Source organism: Anas acuta, chromosome 13 (genome assembly GCF_963932015.1).
Source record: "Anas acuta chromosome 13, bAnaAcu1.1, whole genome shotgun sequence".
Classification (NCBI taxonomy): domain Eukaryota; kingdom Metazoa; phylum Chordata; class Aves; order Anseriformes; family Anatidae; genus Anas; species Anas acuta.
In genome coordinates, this window is record NC_088991.1 from 19,516,118 (window position 1) to 19,534,182 (window position 18,065).

At 41.6% G+C, this 18,065-nt stretch overlaps 1 long non-coding RNA gene across 1 annotated transcript; it reads left to right on the plus strand.

Annotated features, from left to right (window-relative positions):
* The first annotated feature begins 7,733 nt into the window (after window positions 1–7,733).
* LOC137863683 (uncharacterized) lies at window positions 7,734–15,955 on the plus strand. Its single transcript, XR_011101034.1, has 3 exons — window positions 7,734–7,905; window positions 13,710–13,950; window positions 15,360–15,955. It is a non-coding gene; the product is annotated as an uncharacterized lncRNA (long non-coding RNA).
* The last annotated feature ends 2,110 nt before the right edge of the window (window positions 15,956–18,065 follow it).

Consider the following 18,065-nt stretch of genomic DNA (forward strand, 5'->3'; position numbering starts at 1 on the left):
CCTTAAGATATTTCTGAGCGTTCACAAAGCTCTTGCATGCACTTTAATGTGTGCGTGTGTGTAGTCCCGGGAGGCTCCCGGGATGATGGTGTGGACTTAAGTACATGCCTAACTGCTCATCGAATCAGGACCCTGCCTGGCTCCAGATAGGGAACTGCCAGGAGGAGTTCATTGTATCGTTCTACTTATTGCACTAATTGCCTGTTTATGTTTTCTGACAGCCAACACTACCCAATAATTTTTATAAACAGAGGCTTTTTCACAAAATCTACTAAATAAAAGTCACAGCTCCTGAAAACAAAAATGATTTTAAAGGAAACTCGATATTTTCCCTTCTGATTTCCCTATTGATGTTTAACAGTTGCATCAGTTGGGTCCCTGGTGTTCAGTTAACATGTGGCTCTCTTTTATTATAACATAACAATAATGCAATTCAACTGCAAACATGTGTTAAAACACTTCTAGATTTTGTGCACACCTTATTAATTATACTAACTACAAAATGATGGGGTCTTTGACAATCGTCTCTATAAACTCTTTGGGTTGCTGAAATGATGGACTACCTGAATGAAGGTAGTGCTTTTCTGGTTTATTGAGCAGTTGCAGGCAGGCATTTGTGTAACTAGGTGACGGGTGTATTTGTGAGCAGTTGCACTTCATTCCTTAGTTGAATTAAAAGACAAGAGAGTGATTAAAAACAAAACCACCCCAGGACCTCCTCCCTGATATGGGCTTTCTATCTAAGAGAAGAATGGCAGGAGCTGTGCCTGAGCTGCAGGGTGGAAGAGCCCATGCAGGGTCTGTGCTCTTTGCTAGTTGTGGATGCTGGATTTTCCTTTGGAGGGCTGCAACCACAGGTGGTGAGTCTGGGCAGGTATCTGTGTGATTTGCAGGTGCAACTGTGTGAAGCTTATATATAACGAACTATCAAAAGTATTGTGGGTTTTCCCAATATATCCACGAAAATTGGGAATTTAGGGACATCATTGCTACTGATGGATTTTCCTTTACCCATTTGCTTTTCCAATGCTACGTGTGCTGACAGCATGTAAGAAAACCCCATCATTAAAAGATTAGAAATTATTAGTTAGGTCTCCCCTGGATTAGGATTTTGACTTAAAAAGAAAAGGCAAGTTACTTGCCTTCTTTTCTTTGTCCTTAAAAGCCAATATTTTAGAGCTTTGCTCTGAGAACCTGAGGACCGTAACTTTTTAAAAGCAAGAGAGCTGAGATTAATGAATATCATATAAATAACACTGTCTCAGGAGAGCTGAGACTTTAAGAAAAATACTAATGATCACAACTTTGATGAAATTATCAAGGCTGAAAATCCAGTGTGCATGGTAGAAAACTGTAAAGTGTAAGGTACAAGGCTTTTTTGAAAACAGCAGACTTGAGACACCATGTTTTTAAACCAAAGCTCTTCCACTCTTTCTGCCTCTGTTCAGCTCTACTCAAACATTCCCTGCCTAGAGCTTGTATCCCTCTGGTCTCATACAAGGGGGAAAACCAGGAAAACAGAGGAGCTACTTCCAGGATTTACCTTCTTTAATGGTAAAATTTCTTTCTAAATTTGCACATGTGACCCTAAATGCCTCTTCAGTTACCATCACTTAGGACTCTGACTTCTTGTGTTTTACATTTCTTTCCCAAGCTTTTATTTATTTATTTATTTAGTTTAATATTATTTCATCTGTTAGGTAGGAATTTCAGTCTTGTGGCGAAGTATTGCTACTTGCTGAATTCCCTGACGCCAGCTGAGGTTGCACAAGCGACCCTTGTTCCAGGTCTATCACATGGACACACATTTAGTACACGCTGCTGAGATTTCTTATCTAAGCTAAGGCCCAGAGCTGCTATCAGCTTGTGCTTTTGCGCTAATACCTAGTAATGCTATGCTAGTTTACCCAGGCTGAAAATCTGCTCAAAATAATAAATGATGGAGACTTGTTATTGGAAACCTTCTCTAGAGTCTTCTCATTACCGTAGTAGACTGAAGAGGAACAAAACAAACAAACAAATGGCAATGAAACAGAGTAAAAATGCCTATTTTATGATTAGGCTCCAGGTGATCTAGAGCAAACCATCTCCAATGGAAATGAGATAAGCTGCCCTTTGACTACATCAAGCTAATGCCAACAGCCCATTTTCCCCTCTTAAATATTTCACTTACTCTGCATATTGGAGTTCGCCCTGGAGCTTTAGTTTCTCTTTCTGAAATGACACTCAATCTTTGATAATTTTGCTTTCTACCAAGTGTACGTTTAGTCACATCGAACACCTAATAAGCTGGAGTACCTGGATTAAAGATGCACCATTACCATCGTATCCTGGCGTGACCACCTCAGACAATCACAGAGAAAATGCTCTCCAGGCCAGTGATGAGATTTTGACGTGTGGCAGTAAGGACAACATCTGCTTTGCATATTTCTACTTGCCTACATAATCATGCATAGCTTTCTATTGTTCCAGGAGTTACTCAAGCATATAATAGAGTTTCGATGAGTTCAAACCTCCTGTTTTAGATGGTGTTTTAGTGAGTTGTTTTTCTGCCTCAGCATGGATTAGTTTTTTGTTGTTTGTTTTTTTTTTGTTTTTCTTTTTTTTTTACTAGCCCTGTCAGATCCAGAGAAGTACATGGAAAGAGTGTGAAGGAGACCACAGGCTGTAAATACTGAGTGCAAGACTGTGCCACAAATTTAGAAGTGTAGGAGGACAAAAATAATACGCAAATTGTGCTCATGATACCTGTTCAGTCACCTCTGTTCGTGGTCACATAATGAACCATGGGCAGAGGAGCTGGACTAGAGGAGTCTCTCTCTCAAGCCATGTGCTCTGTTCCCTCTGTCTTGTGCAGTTTCTGTTGTAATAATCTAAGAAAAAAAAATATTGAAAATAATTCTTTCTGGGCCTATGTTGCAGTAAATAATTTCAGTTTAAGCATGCAAAGGATTGACTCGTGAAATAGGAATGGGTGCACAACATCGGTGCCTGTGAGAGGCAATGCCCTCCGGGGCTGGCTGCCACCACCTCCCCGCTGCCTGTGCGCTCTGCTCCTAGCCCCTTCCAGCCAGCTTGGCTCGAACTGTTTGAATTTCTGGTCCCAGCTATCCCGGCTGATTTATTTTTTTATTTATTGCCTGGAGAGAATTAAAGTGCTCATTTGAACTGCTTTTCCAACAGATCAGTTCAAAACCTCCAGCAAGAGGGTTTTAATGAGCAGCTGGGGGAGCAACTTCTTCCTGGCACAGGCAGCTCCTAGAGAGGATATCTGTGCATATCCTTAAGACATTTTAAGAGAGCGAACAAGTTTATATCTTTAAATCATATTAAAAGTGACTTCAGGTATTGCACTGCTCTAAGTCATTTTGTTCCTTAGGACGGCATGGTGCCCACATCTGCCATTAGCACATCCCTTTAATGATCAAGGCTGGACTGTTCAAACGAGCTTAAGCAAGTTAGCACTCAAATCCCGTGGGTAGCCAGCAGGACAGATTTGAACACATCAGTCCTGCTTCTTAATTAGATCCCAAAATCTCAAAGTAAAAATCAAGTGATGCTTTAAACAATTCTTGTGTAATTGCTGTCTTAGTTATTTTTTCCTAAGGATTTTCAACCTTGTTTCAGAAGATTACATCAGTAGTGCACTTAACATTAAGCATGTAAATAACCCCATTTCTCCACAGCGATAATTTCAGCAGCCGTTAAGTCATATGAACACCTCTGGAAGTTAGGTGAATGCTTAAATGTTTTGCTCAATAGAGGTCTAACATTAAACAGGTATTTATGTGCTTTGCTCCATCAGGGCCTTAAAGATATAATTTAAGTAGATGGGTGTCTTCTCCTAATGACTATAATAAAGGAGCAGTGAGGGAAGGTGGTGGGAAAGTGTCGGATGCAGTGATGCTTCAGGAGAGTGCAGAAATGGATTAGAAAAATTTCCTCCTCTTTTACTTTCCTTTTCTCGAGCACAGGAAAAAGGAATCTCGCCCTTTTCTTCAGGTGGGCAAATGAAAGGACTGGTTTCCAGACAGCTTCATGTAAATTTTCATTTTCTTTCTGTACAAGTGGTCACTTGAACAACAACAACAACAAAATCAGTCTGGCAGGCAGATGTGCTCTGAGAGGCTTCTCTGCTTCCTCCAAAGGAAAATGCTTAAAAATACAAATAAACTCGCTAAGGGCTATATGATGCACAAGTGCTTTATTAGCCATTGTTCTATTATATGGCCTATCGTTCTGCTTTAATACATGCACAGCAAAAAGTCCCAATGTTTCAGAAACCACAAACCTGTGCTGTTTGTCTTAGGTTTTCTCCAGTGGACAGCATGCCATTATTGTCACGCTCCCTGGTTATATTTAATACACGGAGGATGCAAGTCCTTTAAAAAATGTCACTTCAGTGGTACTCTATGCATTTTTATTCCTGAATATTAAGTCCCAATTTTTATAGCCTTAGCTCAATCTGTGGCTTCATAAAACATCATAAATTGGAGCTTAGCTTTACAGGCAAGCAAGATGATTTGATAAGCACGGGATTGTCCCTACTACATCAAATAACGTTTCCTCTCTTAGTATCCAGAAGCCCTGAGTTATGGCACTGGTTCAGTAGCCAACCAAGAATTATAAGAAGCCCTATGCAATTAACTTCTCATATCTTCTCTTTTTTTTTCCCTCCAAAGGAAAAAAAAAATAAATGAGGGAAGTTCTTTTAGCCAGGTATTTTCTTCCAATTTTACCTCATAGCAGAGTCAGCTAAGTGCAACCTCTTGTCAGCACAATCATTATCTATAATTTACATGCAAGAAGCAACAGAAACTTTTAGGATGAAATGAATGTAAAACCCGAAACCTCTGCCTGTTCCATCATCCAGCCTCGCAAGTACAGTAGCTGTGTCAGTGACTGTATTAAGAGCTATTAAAATGGCTTTGATGTATTGCTGGGTTTTGGTATGATTTTCTAGGTTTTATTATTCCTCTGACTATCATTTGCTATTTTTAAATGGAATCTACTATTATGGGATATGAGCAGTCTGTCCTTCAGAGGAGACTCTGCACCAATATCCCTTCTGCTCATCTTCAGTGGCTTGTACAGGGGTATGCTAACGATCCCATGGTAGTTCAGTGTCCTAGCCACCATTTATACTATTTATCATCAAAGAAGATTCTGATATTCAAGGTTGTGTGCAGGCACAGGAGCTGCATACCTAATGCCTCTGCCGTTTGCTGCTGCAGCCGTGCGCAGCGCGTGTTTAATTTGGTGGATATCCCCACCGGAGCTCCTGAGCCACAGCTCCCCTGCGCTCTGCCCGAGTTAGCAAGTGGTCCAGCCAAGTGCTGATCCCTCCAAATCCTTTTAGGATAAACCAGAGCTGGCTGCCACAGGGGGCTGCTGGGGGCTGCCCCAGGAGGGGTGAGACATCCCCGCAGTATAGCTGTGTGCGAGGCTTTTCCACAAAGACCTGTTTTAAGGCTAATCCAATAGCTGCATGAGATGTGGGGGTAAGAAAAACAATGAGATTATTGAGAAGAGAATAGCGTTTAATGAACACTAAAACATGTTATTCCCTTCTTAACAGAGCTGCCTAAAACTATTGATTTCCCTACCCACAGATTTCTAATAATAAAAAATTTAAAGTCTTGCTATCGTTCCCCAAATCTGGTTTATTTCCAGCTTGAATGAACTCATAAAATCATGAGTTAGAACTATGGGACTCAGATCCTCCAAATTAACAAATTCCTCTTCAAATCTAACAAAATGAGCTGCTCAGCTGCACCCGCACCTTGGGAGCTGGTGTTGCTTGGTAAGAAAAGCTGATCTCCCTGCTTTGGTGTTTGGGCTCTCTTCTTTCTGGCTCAAGCAGCTTAACGAACCCCTCCTCTCTCCATGCATATTTATTTTCATCACTCCATTCACAAATAATCTTGGGTTGCATCTCTTTTACCAAAGCTAACAGCGATGGTTTGTTTTATCCTTGCCTGTAATCTTGATAGCCCTCCATTAGAACTTCTTAGGTCAAATCTGGAAGGATGGGGCTCTACTGGCAATGTTGAGGTATCTTACCTGCTGCTTACCTACAGCTGTATTTGGTTTTACTATTCATTTGGCTTTTTTTTTTTTTTTTTTTTTTTTTTTTTTCCACCACTGATAAGATGCCAGAAAAAGGCTTTTGGCCAAGCTGCTGGTTTTCCTTTCAGAGGGGTTATCCAGCATACTGCTGGCAGTGCCTTTAGGGGGAAATGCATAAGTTGGAAATCAAGCTTCCAAAAAAACAAACAGCACTTCTGATTAGTATCTCATATTGTTATCCTTCCTGCTTCATTTGTTTTCCAGATGGGCGAAATAAAGGTCAACAACCCTAGGGCAATGATCTGATTTGAAAGAAATGTGATTTCTGAAAGGGAAATTTGCAAAAATAGCCATAACCAAGAAATGAGAAACATTTTAAGAAATTGGCAGTTCAGACTAATCTTCCATGTAGTTTATCTTCATGAATTGGTGCTATTTTATTGTCCATGCAAATGTGCTGATAACCAGTCCCGATCTTTCTCCACCGTTTTTAAAATCGTTTTTCTTCTAATTAAGATACCATTGCCATCGTGAGATAAAGGGGACAACCATGCACCTAGCTAAAAAGAGCCAAGTTTTAGACTATGTGGCCATAGTGGGTGACTCTCCTTGTGGCTGGTGTCTGCTCAGCCACACCAACTCCAGCCCTATCTCCAGAGCAGGTTGCTGCTGCCTCCTCCTAAAATATGGGTCATGTCTCCCTCTAGGGGCTCCTAAAGAGGATAAACCCCACCTTCCACTAACATCGGAGGCTTTAAAAAGCATTGCGTGTCGAATTTTGGCAGCGATCCGATGTCAGAGAAAAAAAAGGTGTTTAAGCTTGTAGAAACTGTAATGTAATACGAAGAGTGTGCCCATGGAAAAAGCGGTTTAGAAGTTTTATGTTAATCGAGTTTTCTGGCAGAAATGAAATTCCTGCCTCGTATCTGGGCTACGCAGAGGCTGAGCTGTGGGTGGATGGTTTTGCTGGTGGGTTAAGGTCCAAGCGGTCTCCTCTTTGCTCCTTGTGGTGTCCCCAGCCTGAGAGGAGGTGATGCTGGTCCTGCACCGCATCTGAAGCATCTTTGGGTATGTTGGAGGTGGTCTGCTGGAGAGAGGAGCTCTTCTGGAGGGTGCTGCTGGGGGCTCTGCTGCTCACGGCTGCCCTCCGAGCACCGGGACAGGGGAGAGGATGTGGTCAAAAGCAGAGAGAAAAGAAGAAAACAGGGCAGAACCTCAGGGATTTATTTTGATATATTATTGAAACGGAAAACCAGGAGCATCTAATTGATACGATACAGTACTTAAATAGAATTCATCAGAATGATTTTTGGATTTGCAGTTTAATTTGACACTTGTGGACTTTCTGGGTAGTTTGTATTTTCTAGGTACTGGGGATTTTCCTCATCAAGTGGCCAAGCAGCAGTGGAGATTGTTCAGTGTCACCACTGACCAAGTGTTGATATGAAACTGCACAGAGGAGAGGCCAAATATTTACATATCAGTAAATTTAATCAAAATAGAAGGGGCAGCCTTCCTAGAGATGCAACTGGGAATTGCAGAAATGGAAAGCCACCCCATGAAATTTGAATTACTTGAAGAAACCAAGTATAGTCCTCAAAGACCTTGCTTTTGATTAGGACACAGATTCCTTTCACCTGCCTTAATCACTTAGAAGTTGTTGTGAGGCTTCCTGAGCAGCCAGCTGAGCAATGGGGTGAGTCATCTCCTGGAGGAACACGTTTGCTAGCTGGGTACAAGCTCATCTCCATAGGTGCCTCGTTCTGAAGTGAGGTGCAGCTCGTCTCATTCCTCTTGAGGATTGCTTTGTGGGCCTCTGCAGCTGCTCCTTGACAAGTAAGAGTACTGTTTGCCCCTACAGTTATTTACATTGAGATGATTTCCCATTGCCTGAAAGTAATTCATCTTTTTTTTAAATCGTGGTTGTTCAGTCAGCAAAACTAAGGATCTCTGTAAAGATGTAGTGGCAGTGTTGCTGATAAATAATCTAACTAATTTTTGAAAAAGCCAAAACCAATTTGGGTACAATTATTTTTTCATCATCTGCAATGTAAATCAAGAACAGCTTCTGGACACCCAACTTGCATAGCAAAGACCTTTGCATGCAGCTCAGGTAATGCTTGTGAACCTCTGGGTCCTGCAGGATAATTTCACTGATGCTATGAAGCCAGGATACACCAGGTAGATGCCACCCCTACCTAATAATTAGGAAACACTCCCATGGGAGCAGAGATCTGGGGACAGCTGGGCAGCTTGGGGTGCTGCAGGCACTAGGGCAATCCCACCAGGGCCCACCCAGCTGCTGCCCCAGCAGACCCACACCAGGAAGCAGAGCGTAGATGCGGTCAAAATGAGAGAAAATTCAGGGATGTGTAAATAAGAGGTGATAAATATAAGACAGAGAGAATGATGCTGGTGTTGCACGAGGGAGGTGGGTGGTGGAACCCCAACCAGGCAATTGCGGGGGATTTGGGGCCTCTCCAGGCACAGAGGAGGGCCACAGTGAGCCACTAACATCTCTGGATCAAAGCTCCTGAGGCTTCAAGAAGGTGGCCTGAGCCCAACTGTCTCTAGTGGTGCTTTCTCAGATTTTCTGCTGATTATGCTACTGCAATCTTGCAAGGAATTTATGCATAATGGACATAAATCTCACTATATGAGCCACCTGAGAGGCAAGAAAAATGGTTTCTGTCCAGGATCTACATACAGAAATACATTAAACAACAGCTCTCTGTAGATCAGAAGCCTCAGTTTCAAATGCAGGTTTGGGGGAATAATGAAGAATAAAATTAGTGCTTTGGCAATACGTTAAGCCTTTTGGGGGGGAGCTCACTGGCATATTTTTATAGCCTTAAAGGATAAATGGTGATGTTAATAAATTTTTCTAACTTTTAAACTGATCTTTCGAAGGAGAACGCAGAAAGGTTTTTCTGTGCGCTGCTGAAGGGCTGGCAGAGCTGCTTGGCCAGGGTGCCAGGCCAGCGCTGTGCCTTCCAATTAGCACAACACACACAAAGTGGCTGCACACAGCTGTGGGAGGCCACCAATGGCCGAGATTGATGGCCGTGCAGCCACGCTATCGCTCACCTTTCTGCACGCAGGTGGGGACAGAGCTGTCTGTGGATTGCCAGCACCAACTTCGGCAGCCCCCAGGTTCAGTCGGGGGGAGATGCCCATTAGCACGGGATTACATCTGTTAATTATGCTGCACCTTCCCTACCAGGGTGTGCAATGTCCCTCGGTGACTGGGGACTGCCAAGTGGTGTTGATAAAACCAATCTAAAAACAAAATCCTAAAACAAGAGTGTGCTCCTTCCTTTCTGTGTGTTAGTTACTGCAAAGGGAAGCGTGATGTTATTAAAGTGGGTACAAGCCTCTTCCCGTCGTGTTTCTGTGGCTCTGGCTTTGTTATACACACACTCATAAATTATTTTGTTGCTATAGCAATAGTTTTCTCTGGGCCTAATTCTTTCTCATTTACTCTGCACTCTCAGTTCAATGGGGCCTTACTTTGGCAAATGACCTTTCAAATCGTGTCATTAAGTTACATTTGCTTCTGCTTTTTGGTGCTGATCTGGCTAGGGAATTCTTAATTTGGGTTAAAATGGACTTGAATATTCTTAGTAAAATAGGTACCAAGAGACTGCATCTGTAAAACTATAATATGTATTGTGTGTGTGTGTGTCTGCATCTTTACAGGCAGCATGGATCTTCTCATCCTATAACATTCCCTGTATAGGGAGGGTGGCGGTGGGGAAAGCCAAAATGTATGACAAGAAACTCTCCATGTTCCCCATTTACACAATTCTGAGCTTCATTCTCACTTTAGCTTTTCTCAGCATCTAAGAAATATCTTTCCATCAACAACTTGCGATTGCCAAATGATATGCCTCTTATCCCCGTATATCATTCGATGAAGCTAGATCTCAGAAGAGATCTCCTGAAGCCTTCTTCATAGGTCTTTGTCTCCTCTGTATGCTTGCGAATTGATATGCTGCTGTGTGATGTGGAGGAACCTGGGGAAGCCAACTGACTGCCTTGTTCTGGGTCCTGATGGCCACGAGGGGACAGTCACCCTGGTGTGCTGAGGAGATGGGGACCAGGAGGCAATTCTTCCTCGTTAGCTAGCCTGGTGACATGGCAAAATTACATTGGTTTCATATACAAATATGGGTTTTACTCCATTAAATACTCAGTAAATAATGTTTTCCTATATTAATTTTAAAATGGATATATTTAGAAATAAGACCAGGCTCTGGGTGATCTTTCTTAAACATCCTAAAAGAGTAATTATAACACCAGATATGTTGCCACAAACATGCAGAAGTTTTAATTGTGGAAGGTTAATAAATAAAACTCATGTTGTTGAGCAGCTGAAAGTTCCTATTGAAGGGCAACAATGGGCTGTATTTTGGTACTATTATTTGAAATAAAAGCATTTGCGGCAAGAATTGTCTTACAGAAAGCCAGTGAATGAGGTTTGAGTAAGGATCAAATGAATAGAGCTGGTTAGTACTTGTTGAAATAGGGGGGGGAAATGTCTTTTCCCTCTGCAGAAATGATGCTTTGAGAGGGTGAGATTTCCCCTGTGGTGCAGAGTGAGGTTGAAGAAGTTTGGAAACTGGACCTCTTTCATGGGCCACTGCTGGACCCCAGGAGAAGCCTAGAAACTCTGCACAGCCTGCAGGGTGCTGAAGACATGTGTGAACCTATCTCAAGTAGTCAGAGTAATGTTCCTTTGTTGAAGGACTCAGCCAGTTTCGATGATGTGCAGCAGCAGCAGGATGCTCTCAGAGCACAGAAGGGTCATTGCTATCCACTGTGTGTGCAACTGAACAAAAAATTGCTTTAAAATACAGCACAAAACTCATTGCAAAGGTCTGAAATTGAGCCAGAGGGTCTCGTGTTAGTGGCAAGGGGTTAGGCTTGTGCAGGCTGGCATTCATTTGAATTCTGGCCGATTTATTCATGGTTGCTCCTATAGGCAAATCTATTCAGATGCATCAACGTTTACAACTATTCCCACTTGGGTCAAGGCTTCCAGCTTTTCCACGCTTCCTAGCTGTCAGAGGCAGGTGCCTTAGCTTCTGCTGTTTTAACATCCCCAAGTTCTTTTTCCTTTATGCACACAGTGAAATTAAGCCCTGATGTCTGCCCGTTTGAATGCTCCTGGTAACTGAGAGGGGATGGAGAGAGGTGGGTGCAGCATGGAAAAGTGAGAGCCATAAGCATAAAGAAGGCTACGGAGTTTCTCAGTTTAACAGAGTGGAAATAGAGATGGGGTCCGTGAGTTAGAGGCTTTTTCCTCTGAAATCTGTTGTTTGTAACTTCCTCTGGCTTTAATGAAGAACACCAGCATTTACAGATTGGGAAGGAGACTCCCATAGTGGCTGCTGAAACTGTACCAGTCAGTCCCAGGAAAGAGTCAGCTCTCAGAGGTGTAGCACAGCTGGTGTCTTTTCTGTCTTTAAATGTTGTTATTAGTGTACCTGAACATTTCAGATATATCTTATTTATTTATTTATTTATTTATTTTTAATTTTTAGTGGGATCTAGCTTTTTTTTTTTTCCTTTTCAAGAGACTCATCTGGGATTATCGCATCATTATTTTCTGTGTCTTTGGTTTTGTTCATACTCCGTAATGAGTAATCCTAAATTATATCTACCTGTTGCTAATATACAGCAGTCCATCATTTTTCACTGGGATGACTTTCAGTAAATAATTTCTCTGTTCCTCTCGTAGCAGAGAGCTCTGCTTTTATAAATCTGAACTACTCCTTACCACGTGGTAGTCCCACGTGTGGTGTCTGTGTCTTTCTGTAAGGCATGAATTCCTCTGGAACCACCATGGCTTTCTCTGGAGATCTTGTATCTCTTTGGCTTCAAAACTCTGTTTGTTATTTTAGTTCATAGAATGTTCCTACTATGTGTACAGAACAGTTTTAATGTGCTCTCTTAATAGGAGGGAGCTATCATTGATATCTAGGGTGATAATTTCCCCTAAGGGCTGCATGACTAATGTAGACTTTGACCAAACTCTGGATTTTTTTCTCTTCTTCCTACCCCCAAATGATGTCTGCTTTTGGTTCTTTGCCTGTGTTCTATAAAGATATTTTTATTGTCTACATTTGAGGCACTGAACAAAATATCAATCTTTGAAGAGGCTTTTCTCATAAGAAATCATTTCTCTTCTAGTTAAAGATATCCTAAAATGTGGATATTTTATATAAAATTTAAATAATGTTTTAGTTTTAAATGAATGAAATAGGTATATTAAGCAGGTATGTTAACATTTATTTTATTGGCATTCATTTCTCTCATTTTATCGTAACGTCTGGATGTTTTTTTATATATTGAGTGAGGGAGCTGTGGAGACCAAATTCCTCCTGAGGGTTGGAGAACAGAAGGGAGGAAAAGGAATCCATGTCATATGTTCATCTGGAATTCCACATGTGAAATATCATCATGATCCAAAGCCCATTTTGTGTTGGTGCTAAGAGTTTTAGCAAAAAAGAAAAGCAGTGAATTCATGCCTGGAGTCCTTTTGTAAATTTTTCACTTGGTGTTTGCTCAGGCTCCCGTGATACCTGACCTCATATCCATCTCCATCATGTACCTTAATAATATTTTAGCAAACTCGGTGCTGTGAATTGTCTTTCTAGAATAAGATTTGCAAATGTACATTTTTGGTAGATGTTTTACCAGCCTTTTTTCATACTGAGTGTTACTTGCATTGAATACTAATTTGGGGGTGACCAATTAATTTTTATCATGGCCATATAACCAAACTAGGATAATCATCGTTTTTTGTTGTATACTTCCCTAAGCAACAAAACAGTTTCACATTTTGAGCAGGAGCAAAACTACCTGAGGTTAGGAGAAATATAGACAACTACCTATTTTAGTTAAGCCACCAAAATACAGACATCTCACAGCTTTTTTAATTGTGGATTCTTAAAGTCTGATATCTAGGATTTAGCACCATTAATTCTGTAACAGAATTTATCACTGAAATAATTAATTTTCTTCAGAATGCAAGTAGTATATTGTTCAGGGTAAATAATGATCAATCTGTGCCGTTGTTGACAGAGTAGCCCTAAGTTGGGCACTGGGACTTACTGCTTTGCAGACTCATTCGATGGAGGTGTTCACGTCCCAGCAGCAGTCCCTGCTGCCACCCTACACAGCTCAGGCTGCTCCAGCTGCTGGGAATCTCACACTGCACTGGAGGCCACAACATTTTCTGAAAACCAGGTGAACACCACCCGACAAAGGTGAAACCATCACAGAATGGCATGCTTTGATCTGCTCTTCTGTTACCTCCAACAAACACACACGTATGTTGCATTATTTACTCTGTAGTAGGAAATAGAGGCCAGCTTTGGTATGCAGGTCAGCTTCCTCCTCCACCAGCCAAAGCATGCCATGGGCTGAGCCCACCAACATTTTGTGGTTGAAGTAGGCTTCACCATCACTGGCAAGCCGAGCTCACTGACATACATGTACTGTGCTTTTCTCTGCAACTTCAGCAAAAAGCCTTCTCTGCTTTTCATTTGTTCTCTTTGCTCCAAAGTTTCAGGCTTTCTCCAGGTGCCCTTTTGCTCTCTGCTGACTGTGAAATCAATGCACTTTTTTTGCAGGGCAGGGAGTGTGTCCCAGGCATGATGCATGTTCCACAGTCGGTCCCGGTCATGTGCTACATCTGCTCCCTGAAGTCATCTACAACAACATGCTCTCCAGCGCTAACAGCTTTCAGGTGGCACAGCAATATGTTCTGCACATGGTCTGAACCGGGGCTTTTCACACAGCCATCACATTTGCTTAGGGAGAAAGTTCCTTTCCAGAGCAGAAACACACCATCATCCCTTCCAGTTCCATCTGGTAAGAATAAACTCTGCAGCGGAGTAAATCTATTGTCCCTCCATGTCCAAGCAGAAGTTCCCACCTTATTGCACCTGAAAACATGTCTCCTGTAATGGCCATCAAATAGATTTCAAACACGTGCAGATGAGCCAGTAAGCGGTGTTTTGATTCCATGGTAACTTGAGCAAAGAGTAAAGGAATTGGACAAAGAGGGAAGATGATCTTGCTAGCAATGGAAAGGAGGGAAAATATATCCCGTAAAGCAGATGGAGAGAGATTATAAAAATACTAGTTTTGGATCTGCATGCACAGCTTTCCAGCCTTGTGGCTCAGCAGTAGAAGGAAAAATTCATCTCTTCCTGTAAATATTTTTACTCCTCAAATAAAATTATTTCTCGGTATTATCACATTAAAAGCAACTGCATCACGCTCCTATCCCCAAATGCTTAGCATTGCAGTCCCCAAATTAATGTGACAGTATCCTGAACATTTTTTAGCTTAGACCCTTCTAAATAAAGCACAGGCATTCCTCCCAAGAAAGTTTATTTTTTGCTTTGCAAGTTGTCTTACCATCCTTCATCCTAGGTGGTATTCTTGGCTGGAATTTCGAAGCAATGTCAAAAATAAATTGTATTTATGTTTGGTAGTCCCAGTGTTCAGTTGGCAGGAGTCCAGCCGTGGTGCTGAGTCCCCTGGCGTGCGTGCTGCTGGTGGCACCGGAGAGGAGCCCATCCAGCAGGCTGGGTCACACAGGCCATCCCTCCACGAGTACCTGCAAAATGTCAAGGAGAAAGGCATCCCCTCCTTCCCTGTGCCATGCAGGCAGAGTGGGATGCAGAGAGGCACACGAGGCACTGCTGCACCACTAAACCAGACAGCACTACTACTAGAAATGAAAAATGACTGCCAGTCAGAGCTGGAGAAGGAATTAAAGAATACACATTTATTAATCCCACTTGTTCAAACCAAACTAGAGCTCAGATAACACCTCTTTTCCCATGAGCTAAGATTTTTATGTTAAAGCTCCTCTTTTGGAAGTGTCTGAAATATTTTTCTATTTCTTAGTTGCTCATGCTGAGCTATTGATTTTTATTTTTTTCTTGGCTCTAATCAGACGTTACTGCTTTCTCTTAATTTAGTTTTATAGCTGTTTAATGAATGTTGTTCCTAAATGAAGGAAAAAATCCAGAGGATTTAGGGAGCTAGAAACCTCTCTGGAATCTGATTCATGGTGTATTTCAGGTAGGAGGGCGCACTGTTGCTTGTTCTCATCCTTGCTAAGCCTATGCAGCACCACAGACGAGATCATTTAGTCAGTTAAAAATCGTTCTGAAGCAAAATAACTTCCAGATGTTTCTCTAATTTTGTGGGACATGGAACTGCGAACAGCCATTAAACTTTATCCCTTTTTCTTCTTGACTTTTCAGAGAGAAACAGATAAAAGAATATGAAAAAAAAAATCATTCTGCTGCTGCTGAGTGATGCTCATGGAAGAGAAAACTCTGGACTAAATATGTTTATTGTGGGTATTACCAAAGACAAGAGGAGATCACACATAGGAGGTTTCAATTGCTGAGGATGATACATTTGTTTAATAGTTATGCTTTCCCTATACCTGGCTCTGATACAGACTGAGAGAGAGATCATGAGGCATGTTTTCAGAAAGACATTTTTTGTTTTTAAAATTAAATTTTACTTGCCAAAGAACAAGCTCCTGAGTAGCAGTTCTTTCTAATGCTCCGTATCTACAGCAAGGCTCAAATATATTTTCTCCTAAAAAGCAGTTTTCAGGACTATGAATTAAATCCTCCATAAAATTTTGATAAAGATCTCGAAGCTTCAACTTCAGAAAGCATGTACTTATTAAAACTCCTCTTACTAGATGTTTAATATAATATTGACATCTAGTAATTAATTTATCCATGATAGCATTCAATTCTTTTCTGCCTATTAATGCTGCGGTGTTCATTTTTTCGTGTCATAGAAATAAACAGAAGAGATACCAATAGATTTTTTTCTATTACTTTTGATGTGGTTTTCACGTTTCTTTCCCATCCATTTAATACTAAATGTTGTATCAAGCTGTGGAAATTCACTGGTTGCCACAGTGAACGCCCGGCGAGAGTCTTTATGAGGGTGCAGCATCAGAGGTGGCTTCGGAGATTTGGTCCTCTCATCTCACCCAATCCTTTCACTTGCCAACCCAGTAGTTTGGGACAGGGTGTGAGGGCTGGTGTGTGACTCAGAAACCTCAGCTTGACTGACTTGCTGTTGTCACTGCTTAGGTTCTTCACGTGATTGTTGAATGGAAAACCAAGTGGATTTTTAACATCTCTCATTTGTATTTAGCAATTAAGAACCAATAAGATATGTTCATGCGGTTGCAATACTGTTTGGAAAAGACCCAGTGCAGCCTTTTTCTATATTTTCCCTGTAAGTGGTGTCATTTTACATTAATGTAGGCTCTGTTTTTGTTGAAGCAGCTCCTGTGTTTTTTGTTGGTTCTTTGGATTAGACTGGCTGCTATGAATTTGACAACAGTTATCAAATCTCCCCTGCAGCGGACTGACTGTCAAGGATATGATGGTCAAATGTTTCACATATTGCAATCAAACCATTTGTGTTTGGTTTGAAGAATTCCAAAAGAAAGCTGTCAGCTAAGAAATGAAGTCGAAGTAGCCTGAAGCTTTTGGAGCATGTTGATCCAATTATGATGATCCACTCATATCCTTCAGCTTTTTTCAAAATCAATTTTCATTTTAGCTCAGGGGACAGGGTGGTTTTTTTCTTTTTTTCTTTTTTTTTTTTTTTTCTTTTTTGGTAATGCAGAGAAACATCTGTAAGGGTATTTCAATGTGTTGTTTCAGGAAATTTCTTTTTTGTGCAAGAGAGCATTGAACTCTACATGTATTTTGCAAGTGTCTTTTGTCTCCAGCACACACACACACTTACATGTTATCTGCCTGCTCAGACGTGTATCTGTATATACATGCAAGCAATGTCCACTAATCTGAGTGTGGATTTTAAAGTTATTTACATGTGTTCAATCCGGTTGATTGAACACGAGGGGGAGAAAAACTACAGGAAAACCCCAAAGGGGTGTTAAATGGCCAGCACGCAAGGATGTAGAGAAACCTAAACCGTAGGTGTTGTGGACCAGATGTTCAGCTGGCGTTTAACAGCAAAGCTGTTTGTCACCGGCAGGGCTGTATCCTGCAGAGACACTGCTGCGTGTGACATGCTGACATAACAAGCCAGTGGTCAGCTATCTCCTTGCTCTCCTTTGGCTTACAGATAACATTTGAAAGTGCCTGATATTTATTATTCTGCTGCCAGGGAGTTGTTGATGTCTCTGTGCCCAGCGCAGACTGAGCCTGATGCCACAGTGTGTGAACAACGTGATTGAGTAGCAAAGCCACGCTCACCCACCTGGGATCAAGCCATGGGTTTGCAGCTTTTATGAGTTTGGACAACAGATTTGATCCAAGATGATTGTGTTGTTCTCATCCTAGATAATGCACTGTTGTCATGTTGTTTCTTCACTAGATACCTAGCGAGTATTCAGTAAATTTAATTAGATGAGATATTCCAAGCCTTTGGACATGGTAATAGGAGCTAGGAATTTGGATTCAGAAGTGTTTCCACACTCTGGATGCTGTCACTGGGAGGAGAAACCTTCCCGTGCCTGACAGAGACACATAAAATCTCCCATGGAAGGGAGGGGAGCGAGAAACAAAGCTGGAGCTCTGGCCCTGTGGTTATTTGTCCCATTAGGTCCAGCTCTGCTGATGGTGTCCTACAACTGTATGTAACCATCATCACCCACAACCTGGGTCTCTTGGTCAGGAGCTCTATACTTTCTTCAAACTGGCAATTATTTTGCAAACAGTCTACACACCCAGCAAGCCGTGAGTCCTGTGACCTTTCAGAGATCCATAAATGCTGCTCAGAAACCACCTGTATAAAATCTCAATCATTTAACCCAACAGTAAAAAATATATAAGTTCCCAAAATCTCCAGGAAGTGAAATTTGACCTTTTCTCTACGATTCATCTTCAAGCTTCATTTAATGGTAATTCTGCTGTGAGAATAGAGTGCTAGGAGATGAGGAGGGGGAGCCTGTCTATAATAGC